Genomic DNA, 16,391 nt, shown 5'->3' with positions numbered 1-16,391 from the left:
TGGATATTTATTTTCTTCTTTAATCTTTTCTGTATTTTCCAAATTTTCTACAATAAGCAGGTGTATGTTTTATAGCCATGGAAAAGTTACTGAAAAGAAAAAGAAACATGAAGGAAAGAAACAGAGAGGAGATCATGGGATCTGCTTGGCCTTCCTTTCCTATATAGTCAAGAAAGACTGGGCAGAGAATTATTAGTGATGGGTTCTAGGAAATCTCCTTAGATGCAAATCTTAGACCCAGATGCAAGTCACTTTTGCAAGTAAAATATGTTTGTTTCAATTGTAGGTATTTTTCAAAAGCAAAGGGTGGGAGGAAGGAATGGTTTTATTTCAGTGGAGCAATACTGCCACCAAAAGAAAAATATTAAAGAAACCCCCATGACAAGAGGGAGGAAAAGAGAGGAGAGGAGAAGAAAGGAGAAAGAGACTTTATATGTAGACTAAACTGATTTCCTGACTTTGCCAAATTTACTCACCAGAGATCATAAGAGAACCAGTCTTATCCCTCTCAGTAGTCAATAATAAACTGGTTATGGCTGGCCTACCCTTGAGCCATTTAAGTGTCTGGAGTGAAAGGTTGATATCTAAGTGGCAGAGAGTTTTCACCAGAGAAAATAAGAGAACCTATAGCAAGGGAATGGAATGATGGAATGTAGTAAACAACCGTGTCAGATTCTAGATCTCTGGGGGAATTGCTGAACAGTAGTTGTTAAATTGTGCTTCATGGAGTGTTAGGGGTCCAGTGGAAGTGGCTCAGGAAGGTCCTCATTTTAACCAGAAGGCTCCAGTTTATAATTTTTATGTATTAAATTTCCACATGTAATTTTATTTCAAGAATATTAAAAATATCGAACCCACTGGCCTAGCACATCATCAGTTTTTGACATTGGCTTTTATATGCTTATAGGGTCATGATGTATGGGACATTCAATTGGGTTTGTGGGAATAAGACTGGAGCACTTATCTCCCTCACTTGGTCCTTTCCCCACAGTTAGATAAAATCAGGGTATCCTTAGGTTCATTCACCTTTTGGAAAACACTATACATTTTGGGGTGTTCTGGAAATGAGAGGTGGGTTCCCATGATGGCAATAGAGCAAAACATGGTACTTACTATTGGGAATTCAAAACTCACTTCCCATTGTACTCCAATTTATCATATGGGGTTGCTGTGACAAGGCACAGGAGGCATCAGGGAGATGAAAGTCCTGAGTGTTTTAAGCAGAGGGATAATATAGAAAAGATTCTATTTTTATTAAAGCTTTATAATACTCATCTTCAAAAAAGAAACATTTAAAAATAATTTGATTCTGAAAAAAAGAAATGATGAGGGACAGCCCAAATATGAAAACATAAGAAACTCCATAGTAATTAAAACATTGTGATAAATATAATTAACACAGTTGTATGTTATATATGAAAGTTGTTAAGAGAGCAAATCCTAAGCGTTCTCATCACAAGGAAAAACATTTTTATATTTCTTTAATTTTGTATCTATATGAGATAATGGATGTTCATTAAACTGAATGTGATAATTATTTCATGATGTAAGTCAAATCATTATGTTGTACACCTTAAACTTATACAGTGCTATATGTCAATTATATTTCAATAAAACTGGAAAAAAAAAGTGATACAAGTACAGAAGTAGTCTGACAAAACACTGGAATAGACAGAGGTCTAAAATAGATTCGTTTATATAATTTAGTATATGTGTATAATACAGGCAATATTTAAAATTATTAGGTAAAATATAAGCTAACAACTTTTTGATATTGGAACAATGAGCTAGCCGTTTGAAATAAATTAATTTGACTTTAACTTCATTTATTACACTGAAATAAATCCATATAGTTAAATATTTTAAATGTATACAATGAAACTACAGAGCTATAAAAGTAAATATGGGTAAATAATTTTATAATTATGGTTTGGAGAAAGATTTTTTTCCTAAATGTTACCTAAAAGCCATAAGCTATAATGGAAATGATTGACCGATTTGAGTCTATAAGATTATAAAAATCTTCTTAATAGTAAATGATGATGGTAATAAAATGGAATAAATAAGATTAAAATACATGTACAACACTGGAAATAATTTGTAATATACACAATAGACAAAGAGGAATATATCTAGTGTCAGAAGATTTTTGCCAATTAATTAAAGAATTGGTGAATAGTTAGTTTACATTGTTATACTAGGATAAAAAATAACCTCAAAATTTCAGTAGTTTACAACAACAAAGATTTACTTCTTGCTCAGGCTTCCCATCCCTCTCAGGTTAGCTGTGGCTCTTCTCTCCTCATCTTCACTCCAAAATCCAGACTGAAAGAGAAGCAGCCCCATCTAAGACACTGCTGATCTTGTGTCAGAGGAAAATTGGTACACTATAAAAAGTCTCTTAAATCTTTCTCCCAAGTGGCATATGTCATTTCCACTTGCATTCTATTGGCCGAGGCTAGTCGCACAGCCAAGCTCAGTATCCGTGGGACAGGAGCAAAGCTTATTCTAGGGAGGGGCCCCATAGGGAAGAACAGCAAGTATTTTGAGCAACAATATAATTTATCTAAATTCTAGAGAAAAAATAGAGAAAGAAGACGGCACTCAAATATTTTTTAATGCTCAATCTCACTAGTAATCATCTAAATATGAATTAAAATAATCATTATCATCTGTCAGACTGAAGTTAAATCAAAGGAAAAATAAAAAAGACAATAGTTGTCCAGCATAGGTGAGAATGCAGGGAAATGAGTATTTTTACACACTGGTTTTGGGACTATAAATTAGAGAAGCATTTTGGGAGAATACTTTGACAATATCAATAAAATTTTTTAAGGTTCATGTACTTTTTGCCAGCCATTCCATTTCTCAGGATTTCTCCTATATATCTGTCTTCTAGCATCTAGTGTTACTGATTATAGATATGATGCCAGTCCAGTTTTCATTTCTTTCAAGTCATCTGTCCCTTCCCCCAACTTTGGAATTTTTTAGGAGTTTCTGTTTATTCTTGTTCCAAATTTCACTGTGATGCATCATGTTGCAGGATGTTTTCCCATTCTTCCCAGTCACCATGCAACAGGCCATTTCAATTTTGGCCATTTTGTCAATCGGAAACTTTCTATAACTTCTTTGATAATTGCCTTTGTTTTGGTTTTTCTTCTTTTTGGAACTCCTGTAAGATGGATGCTGCCCATCTTGAATTGTTCCTCAATATCTCATATTTGTCATGATAACCATCTTTCTTATTCTCTCTCTTTCTTTTTTCTAAGAGATTTTCTCAGATTTATCTTCTAATTTTTCTTTAATAATAACATAAATGATGCTGTTTGCTGGTTTTTCAATCTATACACATAGCAATGGATATTTAATTATGATTTTGTAACATTAAAGAGCATTAGTAACTTTCATGATGTCAAGATAAAGGTGCAGCTAACAAAAGGTGATAGGTAGGAAGTGGGGAAAAATAGTGAAAGAAAAGATCAGAACACTGCTAGCTTCCTTTTATGAAGCTGAACTACATGAATTTACTGATATTTAACCATCTTTTAACTATAAAAGTGGAAATTTCTTATCGTTCAACATAATACTAATGGATATATGAGAGATATGCTATTAAATATAGATGGAACAAGATATAAGAACTAAAATAAACCATACTATAATAATTTAAACTTTAAAGGGAAAGTGTGACCTAAATTTTCATTGTTATCATAAAAGAAGGGATATCTAAAGCCTATAAATAAAGAAATTGCAATATATTACATAGAGTTAAGGATGTTATCACTCTGAAAATAAAAACAGAAACCTTTTAAAGTGAAGAAATGGAGGAAGCAACAGGAACTCAGCATAGTTTATTTATTATGCGTGCTTGTCAACAGTTCAATTTATCTTTATTGTATACATATATTGTTTTAACAAAAATAAAATAGAATAGAATAAAATAAAATAAAACAATTCCTCTACTGGAAACCAGAAGTTGTCAGATTAGGTAAAGCAAGAAAACAGAATATAAAACCCAGCACTTTGCTGTCTATGAGAGATAGATCTAAAACAAAATGACATAGATTAGGAAAAATGAGGATGTAAAAATATATACCAGGTAAGGGTAGTAATATTAATATTAGGCAAAATGGAATTCATGGTAAAAGAGCATTAAATGGTACAAATAGGTATGTTTTATAATGATAAAACTGTTTAGCATGAAGATAAGCTAATCGCCAAACTTTACCTAACAACATGATTTTAAAATATATGAAACAAAACTGCTAGAAATATTGTGTAAAACTAGAAAATTCGCCATTGTAATGGAGTCTTTGATGCATCAGTTTTAGAAATGGACACATCAAGAACATACAAAAATAAGACTATAGAATATTTGAATAACAACAAACGTGATCAAATAAGTAAAATATATAGAACTTTACATCTAATAGAAAATTGCACATTCTTATCAAGATAACTAGAGATAAGGGAAACATAAACTGTAATTTGCCTGCTTTCAAGAAAACAAAACAAAACAAAGCTCCTCTTGGACTTAAAGGAAACAAAACATCTGCTGAGGTCTTACAAACACTTAATATGCAAGTCCAGATTTCTGCTTCAGGTAGCTTCACATGCTCACTCCTGCCCCCAACCACAGAAGTATCTTGCTGTAGTATTTGTAACTGAGGTAAGAGTGGGAAGAAGGGTGAGTAAGAGCTTATATAGCATGCCCATTGCTCCTCTTTTCTACTTTGATTCTGAGAATTGTTATGTGGAATTAAGAGTGAATTAAGAATGGTGAAACACAAAGGGTTACATGTGGGTCAGACAAATACTTCTAGTTCCTGATGGAAAGTAATACGGACTAAGAAGAAGAATAAATTTGAGGGTATCACTGATGATAGCAACACCAATAAAATTTGATCAAAAAAGTTTGCTATCACCATCCCTCATTTCCCAGGTCATATCCTCATAATTGTCAAGAATTAGAGGCTGCCAATATCTAATTGGTTGGAGTGGGTGAGGAGAGTAGTGATTGAAGAAGCTCATCTTAGTGTACATAGCAAAGCAATACAAGTTGTGATGGGCAGGAACTGTCTAGCTCAGTTTCAGGAAGCTACCTCAAATCCAAATCTGGATTTTTCTACTTCTTTCTAAATGATGTCCTCTCTATTGGAGTCCAGACTGACTACCTAACTGTGATGGAAAGTTCTTCAAATCAGAACTTCATCATTGTTTTCAACACACACTTGCATGTGATGACAATATCAAGATGGTGACTTAGGTTATTTCTAACTTCAATCCCCCTCATTAGAAGACCAACAGCCTAAGTCCTCATCTTACTGCCAAGCACTGCCTGCTGCTTTGCCTAAACTCAGAGTCTAACCAGTGGCACATCCAACTGGGAAACACAGCCTGAGAGCAATTTCTGAGCCCAGCTTGCAGCTCTGCCCAATTGCAAATTCCAACCAGTGGCACTGCCCTGACAGTTTCAGAAACACAGTGTGAAACCTTAGCTACCCAGAGGTGATTGCAGAGCCCAGCTAGTGGCCCTACCTGACTGTGTAGCATAGCCCACAGCCCCACCCAATGAGGGATTCTACACAGTAGTCCCACTTGAATATGGAGCCCAGCAAGCAGGTCCATCCAGCCATGAGGCCTAGCAGGTGGCACTCCCACCCCCATAACCTCAGAGCATGAGCAGTGGCTTCGCCCAACTAGAGGACATGATAGAAAACACTGTCTGCCTGTGGATACAACCAGCTATCATGTCCAGTACCCCAACCTGAACTGGCTGGTGATGATATTTTCCTTCCGAAGCAAACCCATAAAGTCTGGAAAAGGAGACTGCTTCATTAAATGTGCAGATACCAATGCAAGGAATCAAAGATCATGAAGAATCAGGCAAACATGACACCACTAAAGGAAACTAATTAAAGTTCCAATAACTGATCCTAAAGAAATGGAAAACTATGAACGGTCTGACAAAGAATTAAGAATAATCCTCTTAAAGCAGTTCAGTGAGCTACAAAAACAGACAGACAACTAAATGAAATTAGGAAAACAATGCATGAACACAATAAGTTCATCAAAGAAATAGAAACTATTAAAAAAAAAAAAAGAAATCCTAGAGCTGAAAAGTACAATAACAAAATGAAAAATTTAATAGGGAGCTTCAAGAGCAGACTTGATCAAGCAGAAGAAAGAATCCATGAACTTGAAAATAGGTCATTTGAAATTATCCAGAGAAAGAAAAAGAAAAAAAAAATTAGAGAAGGAAGCCTACAGGATTTATGGAATATCAAGATAACAATATATGCATTATGGGAATCCCAGAAAAAGAAGGGGATAGAAAATCTATTTAAAGGAAAGATGGCTGAAAACTTTCCAAAAGTGGGGAAATGGACATCCAGATTTATGAGGCCCAAAAGACCCCAAAAAGATTGAACTCACAAAGGGCTATACAGAGACAATTTATATGTTGTCAAAAGTCAAAGACAGGAATGATGTCACCAAGATGGCATAGTAGGAGATCCCAGCCTCCATCCCCCAACAGAGATCAACAATTAGACCGCTGTCCATGAAAAAAATACTGCCCTCTGAGAGCTCTGGAGTTCACTTAAGAAACTTCACTAACACAGTAGAACAAACAGTTTGAGAAAAACCACACAAAAAAGAAAGACAATTTTGTTTTGACCGTATCATCCAATCCTCCAAGCCAGCATTGCTCAGCGCCAAAAGGGAATTCCCCAGTTAAAAAAGAGTTTCCCTAGCAGGGAACAGAAGAGTGGGATGAGCAACCAGTTTCTCCAGCTTTTTGGGACACTGAATGAAGGTCCCACTTTGGTTTCACCCCACCCAGAGACCAGCAAAGGTGAGATGTATAGAGACAGCTAGGAACAAGGAAGAAAACCAGGGGCTACCAGTATCAGCAATGCAGCAGAAGTGCTTGCCATTCCCAGTGATATGCTATGTAGACAAACCCAGCAGCTTTTGCCACTGAAGAAACGAATGGCCAGTACAGGTACTGTGGACCCCCTGAAGAATTTACTGGTTTTCACCCCACATCTATCTGCATTCACTATCACTAGCCATTTGAATCCCTGCTCACTCTCTCTGCCCTCCCATCCCTACTAGAGCCCAGGAACCACATTAACAGCCAACCCAGGCCTCTGGCTACAAGAGTGCAAATGCCAGTCTACACTTATGCAGCTGACTCCCACCACCATGCTTTTGCTTGGGGCTAGTCCCTCCAGCAGTGTGATTGCACACCATCAGCCAGACACCATCACTGGCCTCCACTGCCATGTACCTGACCAGGGGAGACAGTGCAGCCACAGGAGAGCATAGTGACACAGGGCTCCTGCAGTTGCTTGTGGGCTCAGATCAGGCCTTGTTTTCTGTCCCTGGCATGAAGCCTGCACTCACCTGCAGCTAGCCCATCCAATTGTGCACCTGTCCAGCTCAACCCCTGTCACTGGCCTCCACTGCCATGCTCCAATGTGAGACCCAGCAGCCATAGTAGTGCATGCTGACAGGCAGGGTCCCCACAACTGTCAGTGTAACTGCAGTTGGCCCTGGCTCTTGCTGCCTGTGTTGGTTGCCACCACTATATGTTTGCAACCAGCACCTGCCACTACATTGTCACTTGTAGCTAGCCTCTGAAGCTAAGTGTGTGTACATCACTGACTCTGGCCACTACCATGCTTGCTCTGATCCCTACCTGCTGGACCTGGAGATGTTTCTGATCCCCCAACAGCCCTTGCAGATTCAGTGGACCCCCCACAATGCTTGCCAAGGACCATGCAGTTGTCAAAGGTGTGGACCCCAATGGCTTCAGTCAATGAACCACCTCACCCTCTTGGTGCCACCAGACACCCCTGCATTTGATGCCCTGCACCACTAGACCCCAGGTCATAGTACACTTCATCATGCCCCCACCCATAGATGTCTTCTGTTACCAAGGTCAGTCCATAGAGTCTAGAAAAAGTGACTGCTTCTTCAAATAAGCAGACATACACAAAACTATAGATGCCATGAAGAATCGAGGAAACATGATTCCACCAAAGGAATATAGTAAATCTCCAGTAACGACCCAAAAAATGGAGATACAGAAATTGCCTGACAGAGAATTCAAAATAACTGTTTTAAAGATGCTCAGAGAACACAAGTTAACAATTTAAACATATCAGCAAAACAATACAAGAAAAAATAAGTTCAATAAAGAAATAGAAAACAGAAATTTTAGAGCTGAAGAATACAATGACCAAAGTGAAGAATTCAGTAGAGAGTTTAAACAGAAGACTAGACCAATCAGGAAAAAAAATAAAAATCATTGACCTTGAATACAGATCATTTGAAATTATCCAGTCAGAGGAATAAAAAGAAAAAAAATGAAAAGGTATGAAAAAGCCTGCAGGTTTGGGCTTCCCTGGTGGCACAGTGGTTAAGAATCTACCTGCCAGTGCAGGGGACATGGGTTCGAGCCCTGGTCCAGGAAGATACCACATGCCATGGAGCAACTAAGCCCATGTGCCACAACTACTGAGCCTGCACTCTAGAGCCCATGAGCCACAACTACTAAGGCTGTGTGTCACAACTACTGAAGCCCGCGCACCTAGAGCCCGTGCTCCACAACAGGAGAAGCCACTGCAATGAGAAGCCCATGCACTGCAACGAAGAGTAGCCCCCACTCGCCACAACTAGAGAAAGCCCACATGCAGCACTGAAGGCGCAATGCAGCCAAAAATAAATTAAAATAAAATAAATGAATGTATTAAAATATATATATATTTTAAAAAAAGGCTGCAGGTTTTATGGGACACCATATGAGAAACAATGTACACATCATTGGAGTACCAGAAGGAGAAAAGAGGGAGTAACAAGTAGAAAGCTTATTTAAAGAAATAGTGACTAAGAACTTCCCAAACCTGTGTAGAGATTCGGACATCAAAGTTCATAAAACTAATAGGTCACCCCCCAAATTTAATCCAAAATCATCTTCTTCAAGACAAATTATTATATGACTGTCTAAAATCAAAGACAAAGAAAGAATTGTAAAGGAGCAAGATTTTTAAAAAATGTTTTTCTCATACACAGTAACACCCATAGGGCTATCAGTGGATTTATCAGCAGAGACCTTATAGGCCAAGGGAGAATGGAATGATATATGTAAAGTGCTGAAAGAAGGAAACTGAAAACCAAGAATACTTCACCCAGCAAAGTTGTCCATCAGAAATGAAAGCAATGTTAAGACTTTCCCAAACAAATAAAAAGCTGAGGGAGTTCATCACCACTAGACCTACCACACAAGAAATGCTGAAGGGATTTATTCAAGCTGAAATAAAAGGATGCTAAATAGTACATGAAAACATATGAAAATAAACAACACACTGGTAAAGGCAAGTATATGGTCAGATTCAGAATACTCATGTACTGTAGTATCATGGTCTCAGCATATATAAAAGATTGAAATTATGTCAAATATCTTTTCTGATCAGAATGGTATGAAAGTAAAAATCAACAACAGGAGAAAAGCTAGAAAATTCACATATATGTGGAAATAAAAAAACACTCTCCTGAACAGTCAATGAATCAAAGACAAAATTAAAAATTCTAGACCTAAAATTTATAGGAAACTGCAAAAGACCTCAAATAACCAAAGCAACTCTGAGAAAGAAGAACAAAGTAGGAGGCATAACACTTCCTGATTTCAAGCTATACTATAAAGCTATAGTAATCAAAGCAGTATAGTGCTGACATAAAAACAGACAAATAGACCAATGGAACAGAATTGAGAGCCCAGAAGTAAACCCAAGTACATACGTTCAACTAATATTTGACAATGGAGCCAAGATTTCTCAATGGAAAATAGACAATATCTTCAATAAATGGTGTTGGGAAATTGGATAGTCACATGGAAAAGAATGAAACTAGGCCCTATATTACACCATTCACAAAAACTAAATCAAAATGGATTAAAGACTTAAATATAAGACCTGAAACCATAAAACTTCCAGAAGAAAATATAGGGAAAAAGCAACTTGACAAGGGTCTTGACAATGATTTTTTGGATCTGACACCTAAAGCACAAGCAACAAAATAAAAAATAAACAAGACTATATAACACTAAAAAGCTTCTGCACAGCAAAAGAAACAATCAACAAAGTGAAGAGACAACTTATGAAATAGGAGAAATATTTGCAAACCATATATCTGATAAAGGGCTAATAACCAAAATATATAAAGAACTCATACAATTCAATAGCAAAAAAAAAATCCAACAGGAAAACAACAACAACAACAACAACAAAAACCCAAAACCAATCTGATTAAAAAATAGGCAGAGGAAAAAAAAAAAGAACACTATGGACATTACTCAAAGAGATTACTTAAGAGGGAGAATAGGAGAAGGTTGTGGGTGGAATCCTAGGCAACAATGTCACTGAATGACTGTGTTTATGGGGAGAGGTGTAAGAAACTGAAAAGCCCAGGAAACCCAAAGAGGAGAGTTTCAAGCAACTCCACCCTGGCATAGTCTCCAGGTCACTGGAAATCACTGCCTTTTCACCTCAGGCAAATGGCCACATTGCCTCTGGCGTGCCTAATCCTTCAGGTCAATAAATGTTCCTCTACAGTCTTTCCAATCCCCTAGTGATGTAAAATCAACCCATCTTGAGTTTCTTTACCTCAGCATACTTCTGGGTGACTGGATAATTAAAGTTTTCAAGAAATTTGAACTACTGGGTTAATGATATAACAGGTAATACTCTTATTGTAACAACTGCATGCTCTCAAAGGAGTGTTAATGTCAGAATTCGCACCCCTCAGCAGTTCCCTTGGCAGGAGGGCATATCATGACCTCTCTCAAATTGGACCAAATAAGAGATGAGTTACTTCACCATATTCTGTTCAAATTTCATATAATCATTTTTTTTTTTTATGGCTGTGTTGGGTCTTCGTTTCTGTGCGAGGGCTTTCTCTAGTTGTGGCAAGCGGGGGCCACTCTTCATCGCGGTGTGCGGGCCTCTCACTATCGCGGCCTCTCTTGTTGCGGAGCACAGGCTCCACACGCGCAGGCTCAATAGTTGTGGCTCATGGGCCCAGCCGCTCCGCAGCATGTGGGATCTTCCCAGACCAGGGCTCGAACCCGTGTGCCCTGCATTGGCAGGCAGATTCTCAGCCACTGCGCCACCAGGGAAGCCCCCATATAATCTTTTGTTGTCTTCACAATGAAGATATTTCTCAATAAATTTATCTTGAACTAAAAAAAAATAGGCAGAGGATCTGAATAAACAATTTTCTAAAGAAGACATACATATGGCCAAAATATACATGAAAAGATGCTCAACATCACTAATCTTCAAAGAAATGCAAATCAAAAGCATGAGATATCACCTCACACCTGTTAGAGTGTTTCTTCTCAAAAAGACAAAAAATAACTGGTGGTGTGGATGTGGAGAAAAGAGGACACTTGTGCACTATTTGTGAGATTATAAATTGATGAAACCAGTAAGGAAAACAGTATGGAGGATCCTCAAAATTAAAAAGAACTACCATATGATCTAGCAGTTCCACTTCTGCTAATATATCCAAAGGAAATGTAAGCACTAACTCAAAAAGATACATGCACCCCCATGTTAATAGCAGCATTATTTACAATAGCCAAGACATGGAAACAACCTAAGTGTCCATCGATGGCTGAATGGGTAAAGAAGTTGTGGTATAAATAGCAAAGGAACATTATTCAGCAGTAAAAAACGAGGAAATCCTGCATTTGTGACAACATGGGTAGACCTTGAGGGCACTATGCTAAGTGAAATGTCAGACAAAGAAATGATCTCATTAATATGTGGAATCTAAAAAAAAAAAACCCATAGAAAAAGAGACAAGATTTGTGGTTACTGGAGGCAGAGAGTGGAGGAGGGGAAATTAGAGGAATATGATTAAAAGGTAGACACTATCAGTTATAAGATAAATAAGTACAAGGGCTGTAATGTACAACATGATGACTATAGTTACCACTTGTATGATATTTATGAAAGTTGTTAGAGAGTAAATACTAAGATTTCTCATTGCAAAGATATTTTTTCCATTTCTTTTTTGTATCTATATGAGATGATGGATGTTAACTAAACTTATGTGGTAATCATTTGCAATATATATAAGTCAAACTTCTATGCTGTATACCTGAAACTCATACAGTGAAGTATTTCAATTATATCTCAATAAAACTGGAAAAATAGCATAAGCTCATATTAACAATAAAATGTGTTTAATGAACACCAACAAAAAATCTAGAGTGATATCACCAAGATGGTGACATAGATAGTTTCTGACTTTACTCCCCCTCACAAAAGGAAAGAATAAACAACTACTCAAGGACAAGACACCACTGAGAGAATCCCAAAACACTGAGGTGAAGCTGAAGCACAACCTTACACCACAGAGACAAAGACAGACTGCATTAGAAGGGTAAGAGAAATGGCTACATGCTAACTGCATTGCCCCTTCCAAGCACAGCACCAAGTAGAGAGGTCTCCCCTGAGCCTATGCTTCCTTCAGTGGGAACAGAGAGCCTGGGGAAACATACAATGACCCCAAGCATTGTGGGTCACTTTGTGGGAGCCCCTTCAGTAGTCTTTCCTCCTAGGGATTTCAGGAGAATCTGTGAGGTTCAACCACTGGTAGTCTGTGACAGAGAAGGAGGAAGGGGCTTGCAACAACCAGCCCTTGGATTTTGGCAAACTGAGTTCCTACCCACAGAGGCCAAGTAGCAGTCCCAACCAGCAGTTTTGTTCATCCACAGAACCAAGTCAGTGGCATGCTCTGACCAGAGAACTTGGTGGGGTGCAGGTCTGCCTGATTAGGATCCTCAAATGAAGATTTTGCCAGTCCTGGATTCTGCTTTGTCCACAACCAGGCAAAGGAGCTGAGTCATAGCCCCACACAAAGCAAAGTATATCTACAAGTCCCATCTGAACAGAAGGGCTGGCAAGAACATCTGCAAACTGTGTAACCCAGCAAAGTGGAGCTGAGAATCAGGTGGGCAGAACTGATAGCCCTCAGTACAAAACCAGTACTGGGCATGGAAAGTTCTCCTGCTATCCCCAGGCAAGGGAATTAATTCATAGCCACACCTGTTGCCAAGTGTAGCTCCCGGCCTCACCCAACTGGAAAGCCTGTTCAGGAAAACTGGGGGGAGTTGTCTGAAGTGGGCCCTCCTTGTCCCGCCCAAGCTGGAGAACTGAGTCATAACCTTCCCTGAAGTAGAGCATGGTTCCTGGCCCCATCTAACCAGAAGGGGTGGTGAGAATTCTTGGAAGCTGCATAACCCATCAATGCTCAAGCCAAGAGGTGGGTGAGTAGACACAATAGTCTGCAGAACAAAGCCAATGGCCCTATTTGACCATGAAGCATGGAATGCAGACAGGCTTGAGTCAAAACCACAAAAAAAGCATTGCTAGCCTTGCAGCTGCTTCTCTCACTGCACCCAGGCAGGGAAAATAATTTATAGCCCTGTTCACTGTTTAATACAGCCTTCAGCCCACTCAAACAGGGAACATAACAAGAACACACAGGAAACTGTGTAGTCCATCCAACAGATCTGCTTACAGTGGCACATGAACAGAAATCACAGCTCATGGCTTTCACAATCTACAGAATAAATCAGTGGCCTCACTTGACAAGGGAATCCAGTGCACACTCTTGCTTGATCTGGTTCCCCAAACAACATGCTATACAAGCCCTGGGGCATGTCCTGCTGTCCCACCAGAGCAGGGAAGCTATCCTTCTAAAACTATTCCAATAAATTGTAGAGGAAGGAACACTTCCAAACTCATTTTATGAAGCCAGAATCACCCTGATACCAAAACCAGACAAAAACATGACCAAAAAGGGAAATTACAAACCAATATCACTGATGAACATAGAAGCAAAAATCCTCAACAAGCTGAATCCACCAATACATTAAAAGGATCATACATTGTGATCAAGTGAGACTTATCCCAGGAATGCAAGGATGGTTCAGTATCAGAAATTCAATCGATGTGATGCATACACCACATTAATGAATTGAAGAGTAAACACAGTATTTTCATCTCAATACATATAGAAAAACTTTTGAGAAAATTCAACATCCGTTTATGATAAAAAAAAAAACTAAAAATAGAACTACCATACGACCCAGCAATCCCACTACTGGGCATATACCCTGAGAAAACCATAATTCAAAAAGAGTCATGTACCAAAATGTTCATTGCAGCTCTATTTACAATAGCCAGGACATGGAAGCAACCTAAGTGTCCATCATCGGATGAATGGATAAAGAAGATGTGGCACATATATACAATGGAATATTACTCAGCCATAAAAAGAAATGAAATTGAGTTATTTGTAGTGAGGTGGATGGAGTTAGAGTCTGTCATACAGAGTGAAGTAAGTCAGAAAGAGAAAAACAAATGCAGTATGCTAACACATATATATGGAATCTAAGGGAAAAAAAAAAGGTCATGAAGAACCTAGTGGCAAGACAGGAATAAAGACACAGACCTACTAGAGAATGGACTTGAGGATATGGGGAGGGGGAAGGGTAAGATGTGACAAAGTGAGAGAGTGGCATGGACATATATACACTACCAAACGTAAAATAGATAGCCAGTGGGAAGCAACCGCATAGCACAGGGAGATCAGCTCTGTGCTTTGTGACCACCTAGAGGGGTGGGATAGGGAGGGTGGGAGGGAGGGAGATGCAAGAGGGAAGAGATATGGGAACATATGTATATGTATAACTGATTCACTTTGTTATAAAGCAGAAACTAACACACCATTGTAAAGCAATTATACTCCAATAAAGATGTTAAAAAAATAAAATAAAATAAAATAAAACATTAATTATGGTCACCTCAAAAAAAAAAAACTCTCCAGAAGATGAGTATAGAGGGAACATAGCCCAATATAATAAAGGCCATATATGATAAGGCCACAGCTAACATCATACTCAATGTTGAAAAGCTGAAAGCAATTCCTCTAAGATCAAGAACAAGATAAGGATGCCCACACTTGCCACTTTTATTCAATATGGCAGTGGAAATCCTAGTCACGGCAATCAGACAAGTAAAAGAAATAAAAGGAATCCAAACTGGAAAGGAAGAAGTAAAACAGTCACTGTTCACAGATGACATGATACAATACATAGAAAACCCTAAAGAATCCACCAAAAAAACCACTAGAGCTCACCAATGAACTCAATAAAGTTGCAGGATACAAAATTAATATACAGAAATCTGTTGCATTTCTATACACTAACAGTGAACTATCAGAAAGAGAAATTAAGGAAACAATCCTATTAACCATAACATCAAAAAAGAATAAACTACATATGAATAAACTGACCTAAGGCGTTTAAAGATCTGTAATCGGAAAACTATATGACAAAGATGAAAGAAATTGAAGATGACACAAACAGATGGAAAGAAATACAGTGTTAATGGACTGGAAAAATTAATATTGTTAAAATGACCATACTACCCAGGCACTCTACAGATTCAATGCAATTCCTATCAAAATACCAAAGGCATATTTCACAGAATTGGAACAATTAATTTTAAAAATTGTGTGGAAACATAAATGACCCCAAATAGCCAAAACAATCTTGAGAAAGAACAGAGAACAGAGCTAGAGGTATCACGCTCCCTGATTTCAGACCATACTACAAAGCTACAGTAATCGAAGTAGTATAGTACTGGCACAAAACAGACACAGATCAATGGAACAGAATAGAGAGCTCAGAAATAAACCCATGCACCTATGGTCAATTAATCTATGACAAAGGAGATGAGAATAAATAATGGAGAAAAGACAGTCTCTTCACAAGTGGTGCTGGGAAACCTGAACAGCTTCATGTAAAAGAATGAAATTAGAACATTTTCTAACACCATATACAAAAATAATATAAAAATGGATTAAAGATCTGTATGTAAGTCCAGAAACTGTAAAACACCTAGAAGGAAACATAGGTAGAACACTGACACAAATCATGGAAATATTTTTGGGATTGGTCTCCTAAAGCAAAAGAAACAAAGGCAAAAATAAACAAATGGGACCTAATTAAACTTAAATGCTTTTGCACAACATAGGAAACCATTGACAAAACAAAAAGTCAGCCTACTGAATGGGAAAAAAATATTTGCAAATGATATGACTGATTAGGAGCTGATATCCAAAATATATAAATAGCTCATATAATTTAATATTTTTAAAAGAACCTGATTTTAAAATGGGCAAGTGACCTGAATAGACATTTTTCCAAGGAAGACATATAGATGGCCAAAAAGCACATGAAAAGATGCTCAACATTGCTAATCATCAGTGAAATACAAATCAAAACCATAATGAGGTATCACCTCATA

The sequence above is a fragment of the Balaenoptera musculus genome, chromosome X, assembly GCF_009873245.2.
Source record: "Balaenoptera musculus isolate JJ_BM4_2016_0621 chromosome X, mBalMus1.pri.v3, whole genome shotgun sequence".
NCBI lineage: Eukaryota > Metazoa > Chordata > Mammalia > Artiodactyla > Balaenopteridae > Balaenoptera > Balaenoptera musculus.
Note: the sequence above shows the minus strand (reverse complement) of the source record.